At 39.2% G+C, this 25386-nt stretch overlaps 1 protein-coding gene and 1 pseudogene across 18 annotated transcripts in view; both read right to left on the reverse strand.

Moving 5' to 3' along the window:
* The window catches only part of ZBTB44 (zinc finger and BTB domain containing 44), an 89916-nt gene that overhangs the window by 44418 nt on the left and 20112 nt on the right, over positions 1–25386 (reverse strand). The gene's annotated exons all lie outside the window — the stretch shown is intronic.
* LOC109028748 (NADH dehydrogenase [ubiquinone] 1 alpha subcomplex assembly factor 2-like) lies at positions 12329–22746 on the reverse strand (annotated as a pseudogene).

A 25386-nucleotide genomic window follows, 5' to 3' on the forward strand; every position in this document is an offset into this window, starting at 1 on the left:
GTCTAATTTCTCTCTTGACCCTGTCCAGTATTGCACATAACATACAACAGAAATATATGAATGAATAAATTTGTTATAAAATTTCTATCTGGTTTTGCTATATAAAATGCCTACATCTATTCATTATAAATAAAGGAAAAAGTTGCAATTTGAATTTACAGTCTTGAATTTCATATTAAAAGCACCAGTATGAAATGATAATGTACTTAATCTCTAGCAATGAATATTGCTAGCACCCAGAATGGCTTCTAAATTCCATTTCTCATCTCAAAAAAACTATAAACTCATGGGTCCTTAGAGAAATGGCTGATTCCATGTCTCAGGCAGTAAATGCCTCCTGGAATATCTGACCAGATAACAAGGAAGCTACCAAAGATTACTCGGGGTATGTCAAAGCTCAAGTCAACTTGAGGAGGTTCCCAACAGACAAACCTAGGAGAACCCCCTCCAACTTCCTGCCAGCCCTAAGCAACCACTAATCTATTTTTTGTCTATAAACTTCCCCATCCAAGACTTTCATATGAATGGAATCATATAATAATGTGGACTTTTGGGGCTCACTTCACTTAGTATAATGTTCTACCATGTATCATGCCTCATTTACATTTATTGCTGAAAAAATATTCCACTCCATATTCCGCATTTTTATTATCTACAGGTTAATGGACACGATTTGTTTCCAGTTTTTGGCTATTATGAATAATGCTGCTATAAACAATCGTGTGTAAGTTTTTGTGTAGATGTATGTTTTCAGTTTGTTGGGTATATGTGTAAGACAGGAATTGCTGGGTCATATGGTAACTCTATATTTAATCATTTGAGAAATTGTCAGACTGTCTTCCAAAGCAGCCACACCTTTATATTCCCATCAAGAGTGTATGAGGAGGCTGGATGCGGTGGTCCACGTCTGTAATCTAGCACTTTGGGAGGTCGAGGCGGGTGGATTACTTGAGGTCAGGAGTCAACACCAGCCTGGCCAATACGGTGAAGCCCCAACTCTACTAAAAATACAAAAAAATTAGCTGGGTGTAGGGGTGGGCGCCTGTAATCCCAGCTGCTTGGGAGGCTGAGGCAGGAGAATAGCTTGAATCTGGGAGGAGGAGGTTGCGGTGAGCCAAGATCACGCCACTGTACTCCAGCCTGGGTGTCAATGAGACTCTGTCTCCAAAAAAAAAAAAAAGAGTGTATGAGGATTCTGATTTCTTCACATCCTCACCAACATTTATGATCCAACTTTGTTTCTAGCCGTCCTAGTGGATGTGAAGTGGTACCTCACTGTAGTTTTAATTTACATTTCCCTGATAAGTAACAATGTTGAGCATCTTCATGTGCTTACTGGACATTAGTGTATCTTCCTTGGGGTCCATTTGGAGCTCTGCCCATTGGGTTGTCTTTTTGTTACTGAGTTGTCAGAGTTCTTTATATATTCTAGTTGTGAGTTGCTTACCAGAGAAATGGTTTGCAAATATTTTCTCTCATTCTGTGGGTTGTCTTTTATGACGGTGTCCTTTGAAGCACAGAAGGTTTTAATTTTTATGAAGTTCAGTGTTTTTCTTTTGCTGTTCATGCTTTTGGTATCGTATCTACAAATTCCTTGCCAAATACAAAGTCATGAAGATTTACTAATATGTTTTTTTTTTTCAAGGAGTTTTAAAGTTTCAGGCCTTTAACCCATTTTGAGTTATTTTTTGTATATGGTCCCACCTCGTTCTTTTGCATGTAGCTATTCAGTTGTCCCAGTACCATCTGTTAAAAAGCGTATTCTTTTACCACTGAAAGATCCTGGCATCCTTGTTGGAAATCAGTTGAACACAAATGGGTTTATATCTGGACTCTCTATTCCACTGATTTATATGTCCTTGTGCCAGTACCACAATGCTTTAATTACTGTTGTTTTGCAGTAAGTTTTGAAGTCAAGAAGCTGAGTCCTCTTATTTTGTCCTTTTTCAGTACTATTTTGGCTATTCTGGGTCCCCTGCAACTCCATATTAATTTCAGAATTAGACTGTCAATCTTTACAAAGTCAGCTAGGATTCTGATAGGAACTGCATTGAATTTATAGATTAGTTTGGAGAATACTGCTATCTTTACAATGTTGAATCTTCTGATCCATGAACGTGGGGTGTTTTTCTATTTATTTAGATTGTCTTTAATTTCTTTCAGCCATGTTGTAAGTTTTCAGAGTATGAGTTTTTCTTTGTTAAATTTGTTCTTTTGATGTCACCATGAATAAAATTATGTTCTTCATTTTTTTTTTTTTTGAGACAAGAGTCTCACTCTGCTGCCCCAGGCTGGAGTGCAATGGTATGATCACAGCTCACTGAAGCCTTGATCTGCTGGGCTCAACTGATCCCCCTACCTCAGTCTCCTGAGTAGCTGGGACTACGGGCATGGGCCACCAACACGCCTGGCTAATTTTTGTATTTTCTTTAGAGATGGGGTTTTGACACATTGCCCAGGCCGGTCTCAAACTCCTGGGCTAAAGCAATCCACCCACCTTGGCCTCCCAAACCGCTAGAATTACAGGCATGAGCCACTACCTCCAGGCTGTTTTCTTAATTTAATGCTTCACTGCAAGTGTATAATAAGACAACTCATGTTTGTATACTGGTTTTATATTCTGCAACCTTGCTCAACTTGTTTATTAGTCCTATACTTTTTAAATGAATTCCTTACGATTTTCTATAAACAGGTTGAGTATCCCTTATCCAAAATGCTTGGGGGCCAGGCATGGTGGCTCACATCTGTAATCCCAGCACTTTGGGAGGCTGAGGCAGGTGGATCACTTGAGGCCAGGAGTTCGAGACCAGCCTGGCCAACATGGAGAGACCCCACCCCCCCAACCCCAGCCCATCTATAAAAAATACAAAAAAATTAGTTTGACGTGGTGGCACATGCCTGTAATCCCCGCTAGTAGGGGGGCTGAGGCAGGAAAATAATTTGAACCCAGGAGGCAGAGGTTTCAGTGAGCCAAGAGCACACCACTGCACTCCAATCTGAGTGACAGAGCAAGATTGTCTCAAACAAAAAAAAAAAAGTTTGGGACCGAAAGTATTTTCAATTTTAGAATATTTGCATTACATGTTATTAGTTGAACATTCCTAATCCAAAAACCCGAAATCCAAAATGCTCTAATGAGGATTTTCTTTGAGCGTCATGTTGGTGCTCAAAACACTGCACTTTGGAGCATTTCAAATTTTACATTTTTGGATTTGGGATGCTTAATGTGTATAAGATCAGGTCATCTGAAAACAGTCTTACCTCTTCCTTTCCAAACTAGATGCCTTTTATTTATCTTGTCTAATTTCCTTACCTAGAGTCTCCAGTGCAATGTTAAACAGAAATAGCAAGAGCAGATATCCTTGTCTTGTTCCTAGTCTTAGAAGGGGAAATTCCCAGTCTGTTATCATTGATTATAATGTTAGCTACGAGGTTTTCATAGATGCCCCTTTTCAGGTTAAGGAAACTCTTCTCTATTCCTAGTTTGCTACAGTGTTACTATCACTAAAGGGAATTCAATGAGTCAAATGCTTTTTCTGCATCTATTGATATAATCATGTAATTTAAAAATTATTCTATTAATATATTCCATTAATTAATTTTAAATGTTGAACTAGCCTTGGAAACCTGGAAAAAATCCCAGTTGGTCATGTATGATACATAGTTTGTTTTTTTAAAAAATATGTTGTGGGATTCAGTTTGCTAGTACTTTGTTGAGGATTTTCACATCCATTATTCATAAGAGATATTGGTCTGGAGTTTTCTTGTGATGTCTTTGTCTGGCTTTATTATCAGGGTAAATACCAGCCACATAAAATGATATGGGACCAGCAGTTCCCTCCTCTCCTGTTTTTTGGAAGAGTTTGTAAAGAATCGGTATTAGTTCTTTAAATGTTTGGTAGAATTCACTGTAAAGCTATCTGAGCCTGGGCTTTTCTTTGAGGGTAGTTTTTAAATTACTAATCTCATTACTTGATATAGATCTATTCAGACTGTCTACTGCTTCTGACATTTGACATATGACAATTATATTGCTATAAAATTTTTCATAGTATTCTTTTATAATCTTATTTCCTTCCTTATGCCTCCTTAAGTAGGTTTGCTCTTTTTCCAGTGTCTTAAGGTGGAGGGGCGAGGTCATTCATTTGAGATCTTTCTTCTTCCTTAATATAAGCATCTATAGCTATAAATTTCCCTCTAAGCACTGCTATAACTACATCTCGTGAGTTTTTGTAATGTCGTATCTTCATTTTTATTCACTATAGAACATTTTCTTTTTTAAAATACATTTTAAAAAATAGTGACAGGGATTCACTATGTTGCCCAGGCTGGTCTCAAACTCCTGGGCTCAAGCGATTCTCCTGCCTTGGCCTCCCAAAGTGCTGAGATTAAAGGAGTGGGCTACCATGCCTAACCCACTCTAGAATATTTTCTGATTTCATTTGGATTTCTTTTTTGATCTGTTGGTTATTTAGGAATGCATTGTTTAATTACCACATATTTGTGAGCTTCTCAAATTTTTTCCTGCTTTTGATTTCTAATTTCATTCCATAAGGTCTCAGAACATAATCTCCATTTTTTTTTGAGACGGAGTCTCACTCTGTTGCCAGACTGGTATGCAGTGGCATGATCTCAGCTCACTGCAACTTCCGCCTCCCAGGTTCAAGCAGTTCTCCTGCCTCAGCCTCCCAAGTAGCTGGGAGTACAGGCGCGTGCCAGCATGCCCAGATAATTTTTGTATTTTTAGTAAAGACAGGGTTTCACCATGATGGCCAGGATGGTTTCGATCTCTTGGCCTTGTGATCGGCCCACCTTGGCCTCCCAAAGTGCTGGGATTACAGGCATGGGCCATCGCGCCAGGTCATTTGCGTTAAAATCTATTGGCCAGGCGCAGTGGCTCACGCCTGTAATCCCAGCACTTTCGGAGGCCAAAGCGGGTGGATCACCTGAGGTCAGGAGTTTGAGGCTAGTCTGGCCAACATGGTGAAACCCCATCTCTACTAAAAATACACAAATTAACCAGGCATGGTGGCAGGTGCCTATAATCCCAGTGACTGGGGAAGCTGAGGCAGGAGACTCGCTTGAACTCGGGAGGCAGAGGTTGCAGTGAGCTGAGATCACGCCTTGGCACTCCAGCCTAAGCAACAAGAGTGAACGTGAAACTCTGTCTCAAAAAAAAAAAAAAAAAAAAAAGAAAAGAAAAAAGAAAAAAGAAATCAGAGGTTTGTTTTATGGCCTAGCATATGGTCTATAATGGAGAATGTTCCATGTGCACTTGAGAAGAACATATACTCTATTGTTGCTGGGTGAAGTGTTCCATAGATGTCAGTTAGGTCTAGTTGGTTTATAGTGTCTATTTACTCGTTGACCTTTTAATTGTTCTATACGTTTCTTTTTTTTTTTTTTTTTTTTTTTTTTTGAGACAGAGTCTTGCTGTGTTGCCCAGGCTGGAGTGCAGTGGCATGATCCTGACTCACTGCAACCTCCACCTCCTGGGTTCAAGTGATTCTCTTGCTTCAGCCTCTCGAGTAGCTGGGATTATAGGAGTGCACCACCATGCCTGGCTAATTTTTGTATTTTTAGTAGAGATAGGGTTTTACCATGATGGCCAGGCTGGTCTCAAACTCCTAAATGATCTGTCCGCCTCGGCCTCCCAGAGTGCTGGGATTACAGGTGTTAGCCACTGTGCCCGGCCTGTTCAATACATTATTAAAAGCGGTATACTGAAGTCTCCAACTACTAATGTTGAATTGTCTGTTTCTTCATTTCTGTTTTTGCTTCATGTATTTTGGTATTCTGTTATTACATATATGCAACATAACTGTTACAGCTTCCTGATGAAATGACCCTTTTATCCTTATAAAACATCTCTAGTAACACTTTTTGTTATAAAGTCTATTTGCTGGATACGAGTAAAACCACTCTCGCTTTCTGGTGGTTGCTGATTACATGATATATTTATTTCCATCCTTTTACTTTCAATCTATTTTTCTTTGAATGACAATTATGTCTCCTTTAGCTAGCATACAGCTGGATAATGCTGTTTATAAACTTAGTCTGACAATCTCTGTCTTTTGATTTCAATCTGTTCACATTTAATGTTATTTGTATAGTTAGATTCAAACCTGCGATTCTATGTCCCATGTCTGTTTTGTTCCTCTATTATTCCTTTAGTGCTTACTTTTGTTATATTTTCTAATGTAGCATTTGCAGGTTTAAAATGATTTTTAATTATATTTTTTGAGTTATGTTTTTAGTAGTTGCTCAAGGTTTTAGAATATATACGAGAACCAGCTTCAGATCTATACTAGCTTAATTCTTGTGACAGACAAAAACATGACTACTATATATGTCAATTCCCTCCCCCATTTCTAGTAGTATTGTTACAGATATCATATCTGCTCATGATTACAAACACAATATGTGGTGATGATTACTACTTTCCCATCTGTAGTCATTTCCTTAGCCCAACACAGCTTTGCTCCTACCCACTTATTTTTGTGCTGTTACTGGCAGATATATTACAGATTTATTACATTTCTTTGTTATGGGATCAGCATTACATATATGTAAAATATAAATATAAAATAGCTTGCTTTTTAATAAACTTATAACAAGAAAGGAGAAAAAATGTTAATTTCTTTTTTTTAAAGTAATTATATAATTACCTTTTCTGATGCTCTATTTTTTTGTGTGCATTCAAATTACCATCTAGGGTCATTTGCTTTCAGCCTGAAAAAATTCCTTCGATGTTCCTTGTAAAGTGGGTCAGCTAGCAACAAATTTTCGTTTTTATCTAGGACAGTCTTTATTTTGCTTTCATTTAAAAAAGATAGCATTGTTGGATATAAGATTTTTGGTTGACAGTTTTCTTCCCTCATCCTTTGCACATTTTGAATATGTTCTCCCAACGCCTTCTGGCCTCCACTGCTATAAGAAGTCAGCCATTAATCCTACAGTGGTTCCATTTTGAGTGAGTTATTTTCTTACTATTTTAAAGATTTTCCCTTTTTAAACTTTTAGCGTTTTTACGGTATGTTTAAATTGCTACATTTTTCTTACTTAGAAAAAGATTTTCAGTAAAGATGCTCCAATGTATGGAATTATATCCAATAAGCCCATTGTTAGTTAAAAATATCAAAGTCGAAAATGCATTTAATATAACTACCTTCTTAAAGATCACAGCTTAGTCTAGCTTAAAGTGCTCAAAACACTGACATTAGCTTACACAGTTGGGCAAAATAACCTAACACAAAGTATTTTTAAATAAAGTGTTCAGTACCTCATATGATTTATTGAATACCACATTGAAAGTGAAAAACAGAGTGGTTGTAAGGGTACTTGAAGCATGGTTTCTACTGAATGCGTTATCACTTTCGCTTCTGCGCTATCATACACTAAAAACTTGTAAGTCAAACCATCATTCGTTTGTATGGGAAGTTTTCTGCCACTATTTGAGTGTTTTTTCTATTGCTATATCATTTTCTATTGTTATCTTCTTTCTCTTCCTCCTCTCCTTCCAGAACTCCCATTACTCCTAAGTGTTTAATGGTATGTGGGATGGTGTCTTATGTTTTGCTGAAGCTCTGCTCATTATTATCTTATCTCTGTTCCTCAGTTTGCATAATTTCTATTGATCTATGTTCGAATTCACTAAACCCATCTTCTGCCAGTGAAGAAGAGCACTGCTAGTGAATTTTCGGTTAATTATTTTTTTCAATTCCAGAATTTCTAATTGTTTTTTCGATAATTTTTATATTCTTATTGGTAGCCTCTATTTTATGCAAAATTGTCACTATACCCACTTTCACCTCTTTATGCTTTTTCTCTAGTTCTGTGAACACACTTATGATGGCTGTTTTGAAGTCTTTTCTGTTAAATCTGACATGTGGTCTCTCTCACACAGGCAGTTTATAAGGTCTGCTTTTTTTCTGGTGCATGAGTCATAATTTCTTTTTTCGCTGCATGCCTCATAATTTTTTGCTAGACACTGACATTTTTGATAATATAGTATAGCAAATCCAGTTACTGTTCCTTTCTTCTACCTCCCTCTTTCTTGGTGCTTCTTAGTGTTTCTTGCTTAATTTTTAGTGACTAGCCGAATTATTTTAGCAAAGTCTATTTCCCCACTTCCCAACCTCCACAATGCTAAGCCTTGGATGTTGATCCACAGAGAGGTACATTTTTGGGTACGCCCACAGTCACTCTGGACTTACAATGATATTCTAGCTCTGTCTTATCACACCAACGTGTTAAACTCCACTAACTGCTCTACTGTTATTAAAAAAAAAAAAAAGCCCTGGGTTTATATTCTACAAATTAATTGAAATCAAAATGTGGCTCAGGTTGGGTGCAGTGGCTCACACCTGTAATACCAGCACTTTGGAAAGCTGAGGCAGGTGGATCACTTGAGGCCAGGAGTTCGAGACCAGCCTGGCCAACATGGCAAAACCCTGTCTCTATTAAAAATACCAAAATTAGCTGGGCTTGGTGGCATGCACCTGTGGTCCCAGCTAACCGGGATGCTGAGGCAGGAGAATCGGTCGAGTCCAGGAGGTGGAGGTTGCAGTGAGCTGAGATCATGCCACTGCACTTCAGCCTGGGCAACAGAGCGAGACTCTGTCTCAAAACCAACCAACCAACCAACCAACCAACCAACCAACCAACCAACCAACCAACCAATCAACTGTAGCTCATTTGAAGGAACAGTTTGAGGTCTATCTGATATTTCTTCTTGCTACAGTAGAGCTTCACTTAGCTGTCTTATTCTGGTCTTTTCTATAGTCCCCTCCCACAACTACCACCATTTTTGAGAGTGCCCTTAGCTTTGAAATTCTACACATTATCTTCCCAATTAAGTAAGCTGCATTCAGAAGAGATTAAGAACTATTGGTCTACTTCTCCCCACCACAAAAAATCTCTGAGCCAAGTCTCTAAAGCTGGGGATGGAAATAATTGCAAGGTTCTCTCAGAATGAAATCCCTGCTCTAGGAGCTGAGTACTTGGTAGAAAGGGGGACGGCAACCTGAAGACTTCTAGGCTTGACTCAATCATTGCTTCACAAGCCAGCGCAACGGCAATTTTTGCCCCAGTATTCTCAGGGTGTCAAGCCCAAAGTACAGCCTTCATTTCATTAGCAGGGGATGGGTGTAAGAAGGGAGCCTCTACCTCTAAAGTGCATTTGCAATTATAATAAACGCAAATGATTTAATTACAACAATGAAAACACAGAGACAGCACAAGGAGAAAAAAGAGAAAAACCATGATCTCAATGTAGTATGTTTATAAGTAACTAACTTCAAACATATATTAGGTACGTTAAAGGGGAAAGGTTGGAAAAGAATACATACCATTTAAACACTAATCAAAAGAAAGCTGAACTGGATTAACTCATCAAGTGAAACAATTCTGTGTATATACCTTAAAAGAGAGCATCAAAATACATGAAGTGAAAACGACAGAAATGAAAGAAAAAATATAAGGCCCTAATCTTAGAGACTTTAACACTCCTGTCTCAGCCATCACAAAACTAGTAGGCAGAAAATTAGCAAAGACATAACACCATCAACCAACCGGATCTAACTGACATTTATAGAACATTCTATGCAGTAACAGAAGAATAGTCAGTCTTTCTAATGTATGTTCTCTGACCCTAATGGAATTACAACACAAAAATTAGTAACAGAAAGGTAATTAAAAAATCACCAAACTTCTTTACGTTGACCTTGTTCCTGTCATTGATTAGTTCTAGCACGCTTTTTGTATTTTTAAAAAATTACTTGGGTGTAAATAATCAGGTCTCTCAATAGGAAGTTTTGTTTTTTCCTTTCATATCTCTATGTCTATTATTTTTCTTGCTTTTTTGCACCAGTGAGGACTTTTAATATAATGTTTAATAGGATTGGTGGGAATAGAACTTGAGGGAAGGGACAATCTTGCCTTTTTAGCATCCAGTCTTATTATCTCTAGGTTTTTTGTAATTGCCCTTTGCCAGGTTGGGGAAGTTCTCTCATTAACACAACACACTTCTAACAATCCATAAATCAAAAGGCAAGACTCAAGGGAAGCTATAAAACATTAAAATGAACAAAAATGAAACACATCTACATTTATGGAATGCAGCTAAAGTAGTGCTTATAGGGAAATTCATTCCCTTAAATGATTATAATTAGAAAATGAGTGAGGTCTCAAATTAATCATCTAAAGTGTCTGCCTTAAGAAGCCAGAAAACAGGCCGGGCGCGGTGGCTCACACCTGTAATCCCAGCACTTTGGGAGGCTGAGGTGGGAGGATTGCTTGAGCCCAAGAGTTCAAGACCAGCCTAGGCAACACAGTCAGACCCTGTCTCCACAAAAAATACAAAAATTAGTTAGGTGTGGTAACATGAGCCTGTGGCCCCAGGTACTTAGGAAGCTAAGGTGGGAGGATGGCTTGAGCCCAGGAGTTTGAAACAGCAGTGAGCTGTGATTGTGCTACTGCACTCCAGCCTGGGCAACAGAGACCCTGTCTCAAAATAAATAAATAAATAAATAAATATTTTAAAAAGTAGTTTTATTGTTGTTGTTGTTGTTGTTTTTTGGGGGGGGATGGAGTCTCGTCTCACTCTGTCACCCTGGCTAGAGTGCAGTGGTGTGATATCGGCTCACTACAAGCTCCACCTCCCGGGTTCACGTCATTCTCCTGCCTCAGCCACCCGAGTAGCTGGGACTACAGGCTCCCGCCACCACACCCAGCTAATTTTTTGTATTTTTAGTAGAGACGGGGTTTCGCCGTGTTAGCCAGGATGGTCTCGATCTCCTGACCTCGTGATCCGCCCGCCTCGGCCTCCCAAAGTGCTGGGATTATAGGCGTGAGCTACCGCGCCCGGCCTATTGTTTTGATGATGTGCCCATATCATTTTATTTTGTAAAAGTTCTCCAATACCCTATTTGCATGAGCCCAGGAATTCAAGGTTACAGTGGGCTATGATCATGCCACCACACTCCAGCCTGGGTGATGGAGTGAGACCCAATTTCTTAAAATGAAACATAACACTCTATTATAAACTAAAGCCTACATCATCTAAGTTACTTAATAAGCAGCAGTTAAGGTTATTTTTGTGGCAGAATATACACAAAATTTACTGTTTTAACTATTTTTAAACATACAGTTTGTATGTTCACATTACATACATTCACACTGTGGTTCAACCATCCATCACTATCTGTCTCTGGAGCTTTGTCATCATCCCACAGTGAAACACAGTACTCATTAAACAATAGCTCCCCATTCTTCCCACCCCCACGTTCCTGTAGTCACTGTTCTACTTTCTGTCTCTATGAATTTGACTACTGAAGGTACCTCATATAAGTGGAAGCATTCAATATTTGTTTCTGGCTTATTTCACATAGCGAAGTGTTCTCAAGGTTCTTCCACGATGTACTACTGTGTCAGGACTTCTTCCTTTCTAAAGCTGAATATACACCACATTTTGTTCATCCATTCATCTCATGCTGGACACTTGAGTCTTTTCTACAGATTTTAAATCCCTGACTTAACCAATAAAAGGTTTGAATCACAAACTTAATTTCCAGGTAAAGAGCAATGTTGAAGGCCACCTAGCCCTACAGCCTTCTACTAATTAAATCACTTGACTGAAGTTACCCCAATCATAGAATTCTGTATTTTGCAGTATTTTGAGTAAGAGTGGCTACCACCTTAAACGGTTCACATTTCTCTTTTCCACGTTGGCAATTATCACCTGTATTTTAATTTATTTAGCCACGACACACGACAGCAGATGTCATGTGTGTGACACACCTCCCTGGGCAAGGAGATTTTTGTTTGTTTAAATTAGAGATGGGGTCTCACTATGCTACCCACATTGGTCTCCAATTCCTGAGCTCAAGCAATCCTCCCATATCAGTCTCCTAAGTAGCTGGGACTACAGGTCCCCACCACTGTGACTAGCTCCAATTTTTTTTTAATTGTGGTTAAAAAAATATAAAATAAAATTTGCCATTCTAACCTTTTTTTTTTTTTTTTTTTTGAGATGGAGTCTCGCTCTGTCACCCAGACTGCTGGAGTGTAGTGGCGCAACCTTGGCTCACTACAACCTCCATCTCCCAGGTTCAATCAATTATCCTGCCTTAGCCTCCCAAGTGGATGGGATAACAGGTGTACGGGACTCACCTGGCTAATTTTTTTGTATTTTTAGTAGAGAGGCAGTTTTGCCATGTTGGCTAGGCTGGTCTCAAACTTCTGACTTCAAATGATCCACCCGCCTCGGCCTCCCAAAGTGCTGGGATTACAGGCATAAGCCACCGTGCCCGGCCCATTCTAACCATTTTAAAGTGTACAGTTCAGTGACATTAAGTACAATCACACTGTTGTGCAACCATTTCCTATTTCCAAAATTTTTCATCAGCAAGGCCAGATTTTTACAAAACTCAAAAGAACTGCAGGGAACAAAAGCAAAGCGCACCAGACTTGATTTTGGCATGATCACTGCAAAATAATCTTATGTAAGAATTACTCAATTTAAATTTATATCAAAAGATTTTCATTTTTAATAAACACAATTATATGTTCAATCTCATTTTTAAAAATTAAGCTTTATTCGACAATGAGAAGGAATCTTGATTTTTTTTCTTGATATTAAAAAGGCAAAGCAGGCCAGGCGCAGTGGCTCATGCCTGTAATCCCAGCACTTTGGGAGGCCGAGGTGGGTGGATCACCTGAGGTCAGGAATTTGAGATCCACCTGACCAAAATGGTGAAATCCCATCTCTACTAAAAATACAAAAAAAAATTAGCTGGGCATGATGGCAGGTGCCTGCAGTCCCAGCTACTCAGGAGGCTGAGGCAGGAGAATCTCCTGAATCCGGGAGGTGGAGGCTGCAGTGAGCCAAGTTTGTGCCTTTGCACTCTACCCTGGGTGACACAGTAAGACTCCATCTCAAAAAAAAAAAAAAAAAAAAAAAAGGCAAGCAGCTGGGCACGGTGGCTCATGCCTGTAATCCCAGCACATCTGGGAGGCTGAGGTGGGCAGATCACCTGAGGTCGGAAGTTCAAGACCAGCCTGGCCAACACGGCAAAACCCCGTCTCTACTAAAAATACAAAAAAGGCAAGCAAACAGGTAGGTAAATTTTTTCACATTTAATATTAGAATTCATGCAATTTATAGAATTATACTGTATATGATGTTAATTGCAAATTTTTTCATTGTATCATTCTTGCTTATAGGCAATACGGACAAACAACTCACACTTTGCAGTCATCCTCCTCTTATTAAAAGTTTATTCATTGGTAAAATAAAATTCAAGTAACTAATAATCACAAACACTTTGGTAATGTATAATTACCACAACTATTCATAGTACTTTACAAACGTAGGTGGCAATTAACCTACAGAAGTCCAATTCCTAAAGCTCTTATTTTATTTCACAACTGATCAAGTGATAGTAATTACAAAATGTCTGCTAAGATCTCTTTTAAGGATCCTGAATGAAGCTGGTCAAGAACAGGGCTTCAGCCCGAGTGCAGTGGCTTATGCTTGTAATGCCAGCACTTTGGGAGGCTACGGCGGGCAGACGGCTTGAGCTCAGGAATTTAAGACCAGCCTGGGCAATATGGTGAAAATCCATCTCTACAAAGAAATACAAAAATTTGCTAGGTGTGGTAGTGTGTGCCTGTAGTCCCAGCTACTTGGGGGGCTGAGGCAGGTGGACTGCTTGAGCCTGGGAGGTCGAGGCTGCAGTGAGCCCAGATTGAGCCACTGCATTCCAGCCTAGGTCAAAGAGTGAGACCCTATCTCAAAAAAATAATAATAATAAAAATAAAATAATAAGAATAAGGCTTCAGATAGCAGCTCTATAAATTACCAGTTTTTAGGAGATACAGAGAGCTATAGAAAATGTTTGCTTTGATATAGTCAATATTATATTAAGTGTCTCTATAGGAACCACATGCCAGACTATGGAGTGTGACTCTGGGACTGATATTATCTTATACTATAACTATTACTACTAATAGCTTAACTGTTATGTTAGAGACTAAAAAAGATAAAGGATGAATGAACAGATTGAAAAAGAGGCAATATTTTAAAACCCTCAAATGGAATGAAAACATTTGAATTTTAGAGCTTAAAGGGCAAATAGATTATTTTATGGCTCAGGAAACGTAGTTTACCTCAACGAACATTTACTGGTGGCATATACTTGTGCTAAAGCCTAGAAAAGTAAACCAAGTCAGTTACTTAATGTCAGTTATTAAAGTCAGAGCTAGGGATGTCAGTTACTTATGTCAGAGCTAGGGATGGAGCACAGATGACTTGGTTCTTAAGAGTCCACTACTTTGTACAAAAAGCACTGTTGGCCAGGCGTGGTAGCTCACCCCTGTAATTCCAGCACTTTGGGAGGCTGAGGCGGGTGGATCACGAGGTCAGGAGTTCAAGACCAGCCTGACCAACATGGAGAAACCCCGTCTCTACTAAAAATACAAAAATTAGCCGATGTGGTGGCACATGCCTGTAATCCCAGCTACTCTGGAGACTGAGGCAGAAGAATCGCTTGAACCCAGGAGGTGGAGGTTGCAGTGAGCCGAGATCACGCCACTACACTCCACAGCCTGGGAAACAGAGCGAGACTACGTCTCCAAAAAAAAAAAAAAAAAAGAGTCCACTGCTTTGTACAAAAATCACTGTTAAAAACAGGACCCGGGGGCCAATCTCTCTAAATTGTAAGTATATTTTGACTTCTTTTCTTTGTGAAAATCGTCACATCCATATACACAAAACGATCTGACCATAATGCAGTCACTGATTGTGGCTCCTTCTATCTTGCGGCATCTGGGATTCTGGCTGAAAGGTTTTACCAGTGCTGGTGGGAACCAGTGAGTTCTTCCTTTCCGAAATATGGAGCAAAGCCATGTCCTTTGAGTTTGAACTGGTGGAGCCAAGAGTTCCTCACTAGTCTCTTTACTAAGGAGTTTTTGGTTTTCATAAAAATCTTTGCTTTTTAATTTCTTCTCTGTATTTTTCATTCTTTAGTATTTCCTCCATAGTAGGTGGAGTTATTCTTGTCTCTTTTTTTTTTTTTTTTTTTTGAGATAGAGTTTCGTTCTCGTTGGCCAGGCTGGAATGCCGTGGCACAATCTCAGCTCACTGCAACCTCCGCTTCCCGGGTTCAAGTGATTCTCCTGCCTCAGCCTCCTGAGTAGCTGGGATTACAGGCATGCACCACCATGACTGGCTAATTTTTGTATTTTTAGTAGAGATGAGGTTTCACCATGTTGGCCAGGCTGGTCTCGAACTCCTGACCTCAGGTGATCTGCCTGCCTCGGCCTCTCAAAGTGCTGGGATTACAGGCGTGAGCCACCACACCCAGCCTCTTTTTTGTTCTTCTGATCTAAGCTTCCCATTCTGTTGGAATATCCCCTACTTCACAGTCTAATTTTTTATTCGCTGCTTCTACAATTCTTTTATCTTGAATAGTTTGTCTTCACCTCTCCAGTTCTTGTACTCTGGAATAGAGTAGTATTTGTTCCCAAACCAGTTCATGCCCACATGCTCCTACACTTCTTTTGACAGTGATCTCCACAAGGCACAGAACAAATCCTGAGACCAACCCGTGCTGTCCACTCTGCTCTCAGAACTGCTAGCAGCCAGTATGCAGTAGGGGTAATGCTCCAGCCACTGATCCAGCCCACCTACAAGTATTCTTTCTAGTGATTTGATAATAGTGTAAGAAAACTTGTTTCTATAAAGGAACAACTGTTCTTGTTGGAATAAAAATCTTACTACTTCTAAAACTCATATTCGATCTGTTCAAACCAGTAAATCAACTATCCGAAAAGTGACAAACTACACAACTAAAAAGATTGATGTGGAAAAATGTTAGGACTCATTACAGTCAATTCCTTTCTAAATTATCAGACTGAGATGAAATCAGGCAAATTCTGTAACAAAGTGATCTTTAAAAAAATGAAAAAATCACCAATGGGCCAGAATATTAAAAGCTGAGTCCTTAGCTGTAGTTATTTGCTGCCTAACAACCTAAAGAGAAAAAAGTGACTGTGAAAATGACAGATATTAGCCTATTCTGATTATCTGAATATCCCAGAAAAATACACACTTTTCGACCTGTAAATGTATTTTTAAAATTACAATAAACTTAAAAAAATCTATTAATTTGAATAGTCTCTGAAACTTACTACCTGAAATTTTCCCAATAAAGTATACCTCACACTATAACTACTCAATTCCTATTAAGGTTTCTAATTCTAGATCTGCCATAGACACTCGTGGTATCCCTGTCCCTCTGAACTACAGAAGATTGCTCCAAGGACAAATACATTTGAATCTTTTGACACATTACTAAGCATTAATTAAAAGAATTATAGTCTTTTCATATTACCCAAAACTCAGTAACAGATTTCTTCACCTCATGCATAATTAGGCTTTGAGTATTTCACATTCAATTCAATTATCAATGAATATATTAACGTTGCCTGGAGACAGCATGTACACTAGGTAGAACAACAGCTTTTTAGTTCAGACAGACCTGCATGTTAATCATGGTTATATGACTGTAGTGGCTGGATGACCTTCAACAAGTGAGCTTTCTGAGGACTGTCATACAGATTCAATGAGATGAGTCCATGTAAAGAGCCCAGTGCCCAGCACAGACTGTTTATATAAGAATATCGTGCAGCAGTGATTAACAGATAAGCTATCATTATTGACAGATCTCTGACTCTATCACCTTTGACTAAAATCTCAGCAATATCCCTCTGAATGTCAATTCTGGACTTCTACTGACCAGCTAGAGTGCTAGACAATTCCATCTGAATGTGTTCGCCATCTTGCAAATTCAGTGTCTGAAAACAAACTCAAATTATTTCCCAACTAACATACCACTACAGAATTTCTTAATCTGTTAATCATGGATACCTTCAATTGCTCAGTCACCCATAGCTTAAAATCTAGTACTCATTTTTGATTCTCCACGCCCCATCCCTCACCTCCCATCAAAACTGGGTATCATCCATCAGGCACTCTCCCTTCACAGCCAAGTTTATAAAAATTACAGATACTCCCCACTTATAAATGTTTATCATAAATCAAAGTCATTTCTCAGAGCAAGAGTGTTAACTATGCCTATTACCAAGAGATGATAATAATGGACTTGTGTGGTCATGTAAGTCTTAGCTCTCTAGTCTTCATTAGTTTTTTCTCTGTGCTTAGTTTTGAGGTACATTACTAAATCCAGCATGTTTGATAAGCACAAAAACAGTAAGAATGGTGAAAGTACTAACAAACAGAGGTAAGTGTTGGAAATAAAATGCAGAGACATATTAATAAAGAATAAGAAAGCTGCTGCTCCCATAAATGGGATCAATATTAAATAGAATGAATGACTCTAAAGTACTTGCAACAAATCCTGCAACATACGAAGATGATATACCTACATGATAACTGATAATAGTAAGAGAAGGAAAAAATGATTGGAGAAATGGAAAAACTTTGGAGTATGTGGTTAGAGTGGGATTAACACTGGACAGCGGATTTTAAATTCGAATCTCAGGCCTCTTTACACTCTTAAAATTTATTGAGAACCCCAAAGAACTTTTATTTACATGAACTATATCTAAAAATATTTACCATATTATAAATTAAAACTTAGAAATTTAAAAAATTATTCACCTAAAAATAACAGTACATTTTAAGACAACATAGTTTTCAAGAAACTAAATTTTCTCAGACAAAAAAAAAAAAAAAAAAAGAAAGAAAAAGGCAAGAGTAGCACTGATTTTTGAAAATCTCTCTAAGTCTGGCTTATTGGAAATCAGCTGAATTCTCACATGTGTTAAGTCTGTTACAGTATCACACTTCAGCTGAGCACAGTGGCTCACGCCTGTAATCCCAGCACTTTGGGAGGCTGAGGCAGGCAGATCACCTGAGGTCAGGAGTTCAAGACCAGCCTGGCCAACATGGTGAAACCCCCGTCTCTACCAAAAATATAAAAATTAGCCAGGTGTGGTGGTGCACACCTGTAGTCCCAGCTACTTGGGAGGCTGAGGCAGGAGAATCACTTGAACCCAGGAGATAGAGGTTGCAATGAGCCGAGATCACGCCACTGTTCTCCAGCCTGGGTGACAGAGCCAGACTCTGTCTCGGGAAAAAAATAAATAAATAAATAAAATAAAATAATAAAAAATAACATTTCAAGTAGGTAGCCTCTGGAAAACTCCATTGTATATCTACGAATAAGAATGAAAAATGGCAAGTAGTGTCTTAAAACACTGCTAGAAGACTGTTTTGATCTCATGTACTCTCTAAAAGGTTCTCAGGATCCCCAGGAGAGTCCTCAGACTACATTAACCACTGCTTTCAAGTTTAATGTTAAAAATCAGGACATGGGCCTGGTGCGGTGGCTCATGCCTGTAATCCCAGCACTTTGGGAGGCCGAGGCAGGCAGATCACCTGAGGTCAGGTGTTCGAGATCAGCCTGGCCAACATGGTGAAACCCCCGTCTCTACCAAAAATATAAAAATTAGCCAGGTGTGGTGGTGCACACCTGTAGTCCCAGCTACTTGGGAGGCTGAGGCAGGAGAATCACTTGAACCCAGGAGATAGAGGTTGCAATGAGCCGAGATCACGCCACTGTTCTCCAGCCTGGGTGACAGAGCCAGACTCTGTCTCGGGAAAAAAATAAATAAATAAATAAAATAAAATAATAAAAAATAACATTTCAGGTAGGTAGCCTCTGGAAAACTCCATTGTATATCTACGAATAAGAATGAAAAATGGCAAGTAGTGTCTTAAAACACTGCTAGAAGACTGTTTTGATCTCATGTACTCTCTAAAAGGTTCTCAGGATCCCCAGGAGAGTCCTCAGACTACATTAACCACTGCTTTCAAGTTTAATGTTAAAAATCAGGACATGGGCCTGGTGCGGTGGCTCATGCCTGTAATCCCAGCACTTTGGGAGGCCGAGGCAGGCAGATCACCTGAGGTCAGGTGTTCGAGATCAGCCTGCTCAACGTGGTGAAACCCTGTCTCTACTAAAAATACAAAAATTATCCAGGCATGGTGACACGCACCTGTAATTCCAGCTACTTGGGAGGCAGAGGCACAAGAATCGCTTGAACCCGGGAGGCGGAGGTTGCAGTGAGCTGAGATCACACCACTGCACTCCAGCCTGGGTGACAGAGCGAGACTCCGTCTTAAAAAAAAAAAAGAAAAAGAAAAAGAAAATGAGGACATGGTTAGGAATTTGTAGACAAGAACTCAAACAAGACTAAGCAAGGTGAATGGACTGCTGTTTAAATAAACCACAGAAAGACAGTTCCACATCTGCAAGATTCTACCAAATCTGCATAGCAAAAAGTAGTAAAACAATGTGATGTGGGAAGTGCTCAAGAGGTCTGTTTTGCCATTTGTCACTGAAGATGAATGGGTGTAATGTTTGTGTATTTGAGGCAGGGGTCCCTTACCTGAACAAATCTGCAATGTAGATATAAACAATTTAGGTGGCTAGGTGCGGTGGCTCACGCCTGTAATCCCAGCACTCTGGGAGGCCGAGGAATGTGGGTCACCTGAGGTCAGGACTTCAAGACCAGCCTGGCCAACACGGCGAAACCCCGTCTCTACTAAAAATACAAACATTCGTCAGGCACAGTGGCGCATGCCTGTAATCCCAGCTACTCAGGAGGCTGAGGCAGGAGAATTGCTTGAACTCGGAGGCGGAGGTTGCAGTGAGCCGAGATCCCACTGCACTTCCAGCTCCAGGGCAATAGAGCAAGACTCTGCCTCAAAAAAAAAAAAAAAAAAAAAAAGATTTAGGTAAGAGATGGTGGTCAAGAGAATGTTTATCTGCCCAAGAAAAACAGAACCTAATGGGTAGCTTCAGAAGTTAGGTTTCCTTGCAGACTCTAAAAAAAAAAAAAAAAAAGGTGGGGGTGGGGCACACAAAACAAGCCAACTAAATTTTCGTATCTGTATTGAAGGCCTAGAATTGTGGGGATCGTTTTGTTACCATAGGAGAGCCAGCCTAAGGACGGCAAAGCAAGAACTTATGTCCTCAAGGATGTCACTGAATTGCTAATTTAACCAACTCTGAGGCTGTTTTTTGTTTTAAATAAATGTCCGTATTGTTTAAGCCACCTGATTCAAGGTTTTCTGATAACATAAATTGAATATCCTCATACACATGGCCCATAGGTACTTCAGCAGGTCCCAAGTGAATTCATTATCATCTCTCAAAAATGCATTCTTCTTTTTCAAGTACTCTGGTCAATGACAGGACCAGCTCCAAAAAGCTAAAACCCCCAAATGTCCATGTTCTAATCCCTTGAATTTGTGAATGATACCTTTATGGCTTTGCAGATGTGATGAAATATCTTGGAATGGGGAGATTATCCCAGATTACCCAGGTGGGCCCTAAATACAGTCACAAGTCTCCTTATACAAGGAAGGCAGATGTAGACTTGGCACACACAGGAGAAGGTGAAAAGTGGGGAAGAGGAGGTGGTGTGGCAACGTGAAGACTAGTGATGAATGATATGGTCACAAGATGAATATGCCTGCAGCCCACATAAGCTGGAAGAGGCAAGGAATGGTTTCTCCCCTAGATCCTTCGGAGGGAAGGAGCACTTGCCAACATCTTGATCTCAACCCACTTATGATTATTTCAAGCTTCTGTGAGGAAATTACTTTGTTGTTTTAAGCTATCTAATTTGTGATAATTAATTACAACAGCCACAGAAAACTAATACAATTTCTCTTCCCCTTTTCCTCCTAACACAGACCTGGTCACCAAGACCTATCTCAAATCCATCCCTTCCTTTCTCCACTGCCACTGCCTCTGCCTCTGCCTTGGACTACCGAAACAGCATCCTGATTGATCTCCTTGCCTTCAGTCTCACCGACCTTATATTAATCTTTACTGTTATTTAAACTGTCTCTAAAATACAATTATCTGAGTCCAGACACTTAGTAGCCCACAGCTTGATAATCACGCTGAACTATCAACAGTACTTGGTACTTTTCAGCACTATCCTACACCCTATCACATCTGACATGGACTGATTTAAATACATGAAATCCTTGAGATCTGGCAGAACTATTATTATCTCCCATTACATTGATGGGGAAATTGAGGCTCAGAGAATTAAATGACTTGGCTAAGGTTACAGGGCTAGTAACAGCAACTTATATCCTGATGGTAAACTTTCTCGCTATTTTATAATCTCTCTATTATGCTTTTAGATACTTTAGGCTGCTATCTCTCCCTCCCTGCTCTGCAAAATGAACTCTTTGCCCTAAACTGCTTTTGACTCATCATTTTCCATATATATCATACATATTCCCACTCCCCCAGCTCTGGTCCCTTTTTGGAATTCCCTCCTCACTGATCTCCACAGGTCAAATTCTACTTTATTTTGTTTTCCCTTCTAACCTAAATGTCAGGAAAGCCTTTGTTGTTTTTTTTTTTGAGACGGAGTCTCATTCTGTTGCCCAGGCTGGAGTGCAATGGCGCAATCTTGGCTCTTGAATTGCTTGAACCTCCGCCTCCCGGGTTCAAGCAATTCTCGTGCCTCAGCTTCCTGAGTAGCTGGTATTATAGGCGCGTGCCACCATACCCAGCTAATTTTTGTATTTTTAGTAGAGACAGGGTTTCACCATGTTGGCCAGGCTGGTCTCGAGCTCCTGACCTCGGGATCCGCCCACCTCGGCCTCCCAAAGTGCTGGGATTACAGGTGTGAGCCACCGCGCCCGGCCAGCCTTCCATTTTTATGTCACTTTCAGATGTACTTTCAAATATATTCTTTGGATCTTAAAATCTTAATGAAACTAAAGATGAGAAAAATAAAGATTAGAGAAAATATGGCCTAACAGGGATTCAAATTCAGAGCCTCTGACTTTAATTAAATCCTATCCTCATTTTATTATTAAACCAAGCTGTCTTTCTCTACACTGAACTCTGGTGGTAGTTCTGTTGGGACTCACTGATCCTGTGTTTGATAGCATATCAATTTAGGTTTACCAGGGTATACACTCTAATCTCTCCAAGGATTATTCCAATATATTTATGGAATCAATCACATCTGTACTTCCAGCATAGGTTCTTTAAAAATCACTTTATGAGTGCTTTCCTGATATAATTCATGTACAATAAACTGCGCAGTGGACAATTTGATGAGTTATAACATATATATCACCACCACAATCAAGATAAGGAATACTGCCACAATTTCTGTAAGTTTCTTTGCAGTCTCACCTTCCTGTCCTTGCCAGGAACTATCAATGTGCTTTTCACTTTAGTAGCTCCATTTTCTAGAATTTTATATAAATGGGATTATATAGTATGTACTCTTTTTTTCTGGCTTCTTTCATGGACATAATTATTCTGAGATTCATCCATGCTGTTGAGCGTAAGGATTTTTGTTCTTTTTATTGCTGAATACTATTCCATTGCATGGATGTAACACAATCTGTTTATCATTTAATTGTTGATAGACTTGAGTTGTTTGCAGTTGGGCTATTACGAATAAAGCCGCTATGCACATTTGTGTACAAGATCTGTGTGGACAAACCAGCAGATGTTCTTAATTATTTCTGTTTCTATACCATTTATGTGTTATACTCTTAATATGGCTTATTATACTGCAGTGATTCCATAAAAGAAGTCACTACTCTATTCACCAATATAATACTTTACATACAAGTGATCAGTAAGTAGTTTACAGATTTTGCTCACCCATGGGCCTAATGCAACTTGACAGAAAAGGCTGAGCCTTGTCTATATTCTATAACTGCCTAAAAGAGTACATACACTGGTATGCAACAAGATCATAAGAAAAAAATTAAAAATTAAAAAAATAAATAAAAGTGTGCATTGAAAAATTGCTGAATAAATGTTCTTGATTTACGGTGCTTATTTTTGGGATAAGCGTATTATTCTTTTATGTTCAATCACATTATTATTAAAAGCTTAATTGCAAATGATAAACATATAAATTAGTATTTTAAGAGTGTAACATACACAACATACAAATGTTTTGCAGGAAACCTGTTAAAACAATTGATTTAGGAATGGAAGAACCACAGCTCAACGTAGAAACTTCATGTTAAACTTACATGGAAAATGTATACGTGTACTCAAACTAGTGAAAACTACAACTCACCCACCCTACCAAAAGTTATTAAAATAAGACGTTTCTCACTATTAAGACTCTTTTTTACTTTACAAATATAGCAGTACCTCATATTTTATATTTTGCTCTAAACTTGTCACTCTTATCAATCTAAGTAAATGTATTTTCCCATGATATGAACCAAGTTTTTAGATTAGATTCACATGAAAACTCATATTTGGGAACATGCTTTTTCTTTTTCTGAACACTGCTGAAAGTGTTTTGTGATCTTTATTTCACACTAGTTTACTTCCCTTAAGTGTTTTTTAAGTTTTCAAGGAGAATTTCAAATGGACTACTTTATCTGAGTTTTAAAAAGATAATTTTAGGCCTGGAACAATGGCTCATGCATATAATCCCAGCACTTTGGGAGGCCAAGGCAGGAAGCTCATTTGAGCCTAGGAGTTCAAGACCAGCCTGGGCAACACAGAGAGAACTTGTCTCTACTAAAAATTAAAAAAAAAAAAATTAGCTAAGTGTGGTGCTGTGCACCTGTAGTCCTGGCTACACAGGAGGCTGAGGCAGGAGGATCACTTGAGCCTGGGAGGTTGAGACTACAGTGAGCTGTGATTTCACCACTGCACTCCAGCCGGGATGACAGCAAGATCTTGTATCAAAAAAAAAAAAAAAAAAAAAAAAAAGACCACTTGGCTGGGCGTGGTGGCTCACACCTATAATCCCAGCACTTTGGGAGGCCAAGGTAGGTGGATCACCTGAGGTCAGGAGTTTTGAGACCAGCCTGGCCAACATGACGAAACTCCATCTCTACTTAAAAAAAAAAAAAAAAAGAAAGAAATTAGCTGGGTATGGTGGTGCACGCCGTCATCTCAGCTACTTGGGAGGTTGAGGCAGGAGAATCGGTTGAACCTGGGAGGCGGAGGTTGCCGTGGGCCAAGACTGCACCATTGCACTCCAGCCTGGGCAACAAAAGCGAAATTCCATCTCAAAACAAACAAACAAACAAACAAACAAACAAAAAACCATTCTATAACTAGTTGTTTTTCAATGAAACAAAGATTCTAATCATTTTACTCTATGAATAAGCCCTTTCTAGTTCAGAGATTTGAAAAAGTAATGGAGAGTTATCAATAAATCAATTAAATCAGAAACATTAAATGATTAGAATTTCCTCTCCTTGCCGGTAGTCACCAAGTCATGCTGATTGTTACTTTCTACATCAAGAGAAGATAAATTAATATACATTGAGTAACTCCCACCAAGTGTCACTATCTCATTCTGGACTCACAAACTCTGGTAAAAGGATTTTTTAAATCCAGTTATAGGCCGGGCACGGTAACTCACACCTGTAATCCCAGTACTTTGTGGGGCCAAGATGGGTGGATCTCTTGAGGCCAGGAGTTCGAGACCAGCCTGGCCAACACAGCGAAACCCCGTCTCTACTAAAAATACAAAAATTAGCTGGGTGTGGTGGTGCACGCCTGTAACCCCAGCTACTACTCAGGCGCCTGAGGCACAAGAATTGCTTGAACCTGGGGGGCAGAAGTTGCAGTGAGCTGAGATCACGCCACTGCCCTCCAGCCTGGGTGACAGAGAGAGACTCTGTCTTAAAAAAATAAAAATAAAAATAAAAATAAATCCAGTGTTAAATGAGGAGACAGAAAATCAAATTAAATTGTCCATTTCCCTATAACTAAGTTAACAAAACCAGGATTTACACAAAGGTCTATATGACCAAAAAAAAAAAAAATCTTCAATTCCCAGTTATTTCTCCCCACCCCATTATGTTGTCGTTTATAATAATTTAACCCATTTATGCCAGAGGTTGCAATTATTTGAGTTTTTGCAATCAGACCTTAGCGATGACCTTGAGCCGGACAGAAATAACTCCCACATGCTTAGTGTTCCAATAATGGAACGGCAGGCAAAACAGGTTAATCAGAGTACTTAACGGATATCTGCTATTCACATCATATTATTTTATCTAGAAAGAAAGACTGAATAGACGGCCTATTTATCTTATTCATCCATTTGGCTCCTTACATGAGCAAGTAAAATTCAAGTCAGTTTTAGTCAACTAGCATTTAAAGAGCTCCTTATTTTCCCTAAAGAGTTTTTAAGTGTCCACATCAAGTACTCAAGAGTTCAACTGCATATACGCTTTAAAATATGTATACAAGTGGAAGCAACGTCAGCCCCGAGAACTGAGTAGCTGTACTGTGTGACGTCGTAATCTAGGCACTTCTTGGA

The sequence above is a fragment of the Gorilla gorilla genome, chromosome 9, assembly GCF_029281585.2.
Source record: "Gorilla gorilla gorilla isolate KB3781 chromosome 9, NHGRI_mGorGor1-v2.1_pri, whole genome shotgun sequence".
Lineage (NCBI taxonomy): Eukaryota > Metazoa > Chordata > Mammalia > Primates > Hominidae > Gorilla > Gorilla gorilla.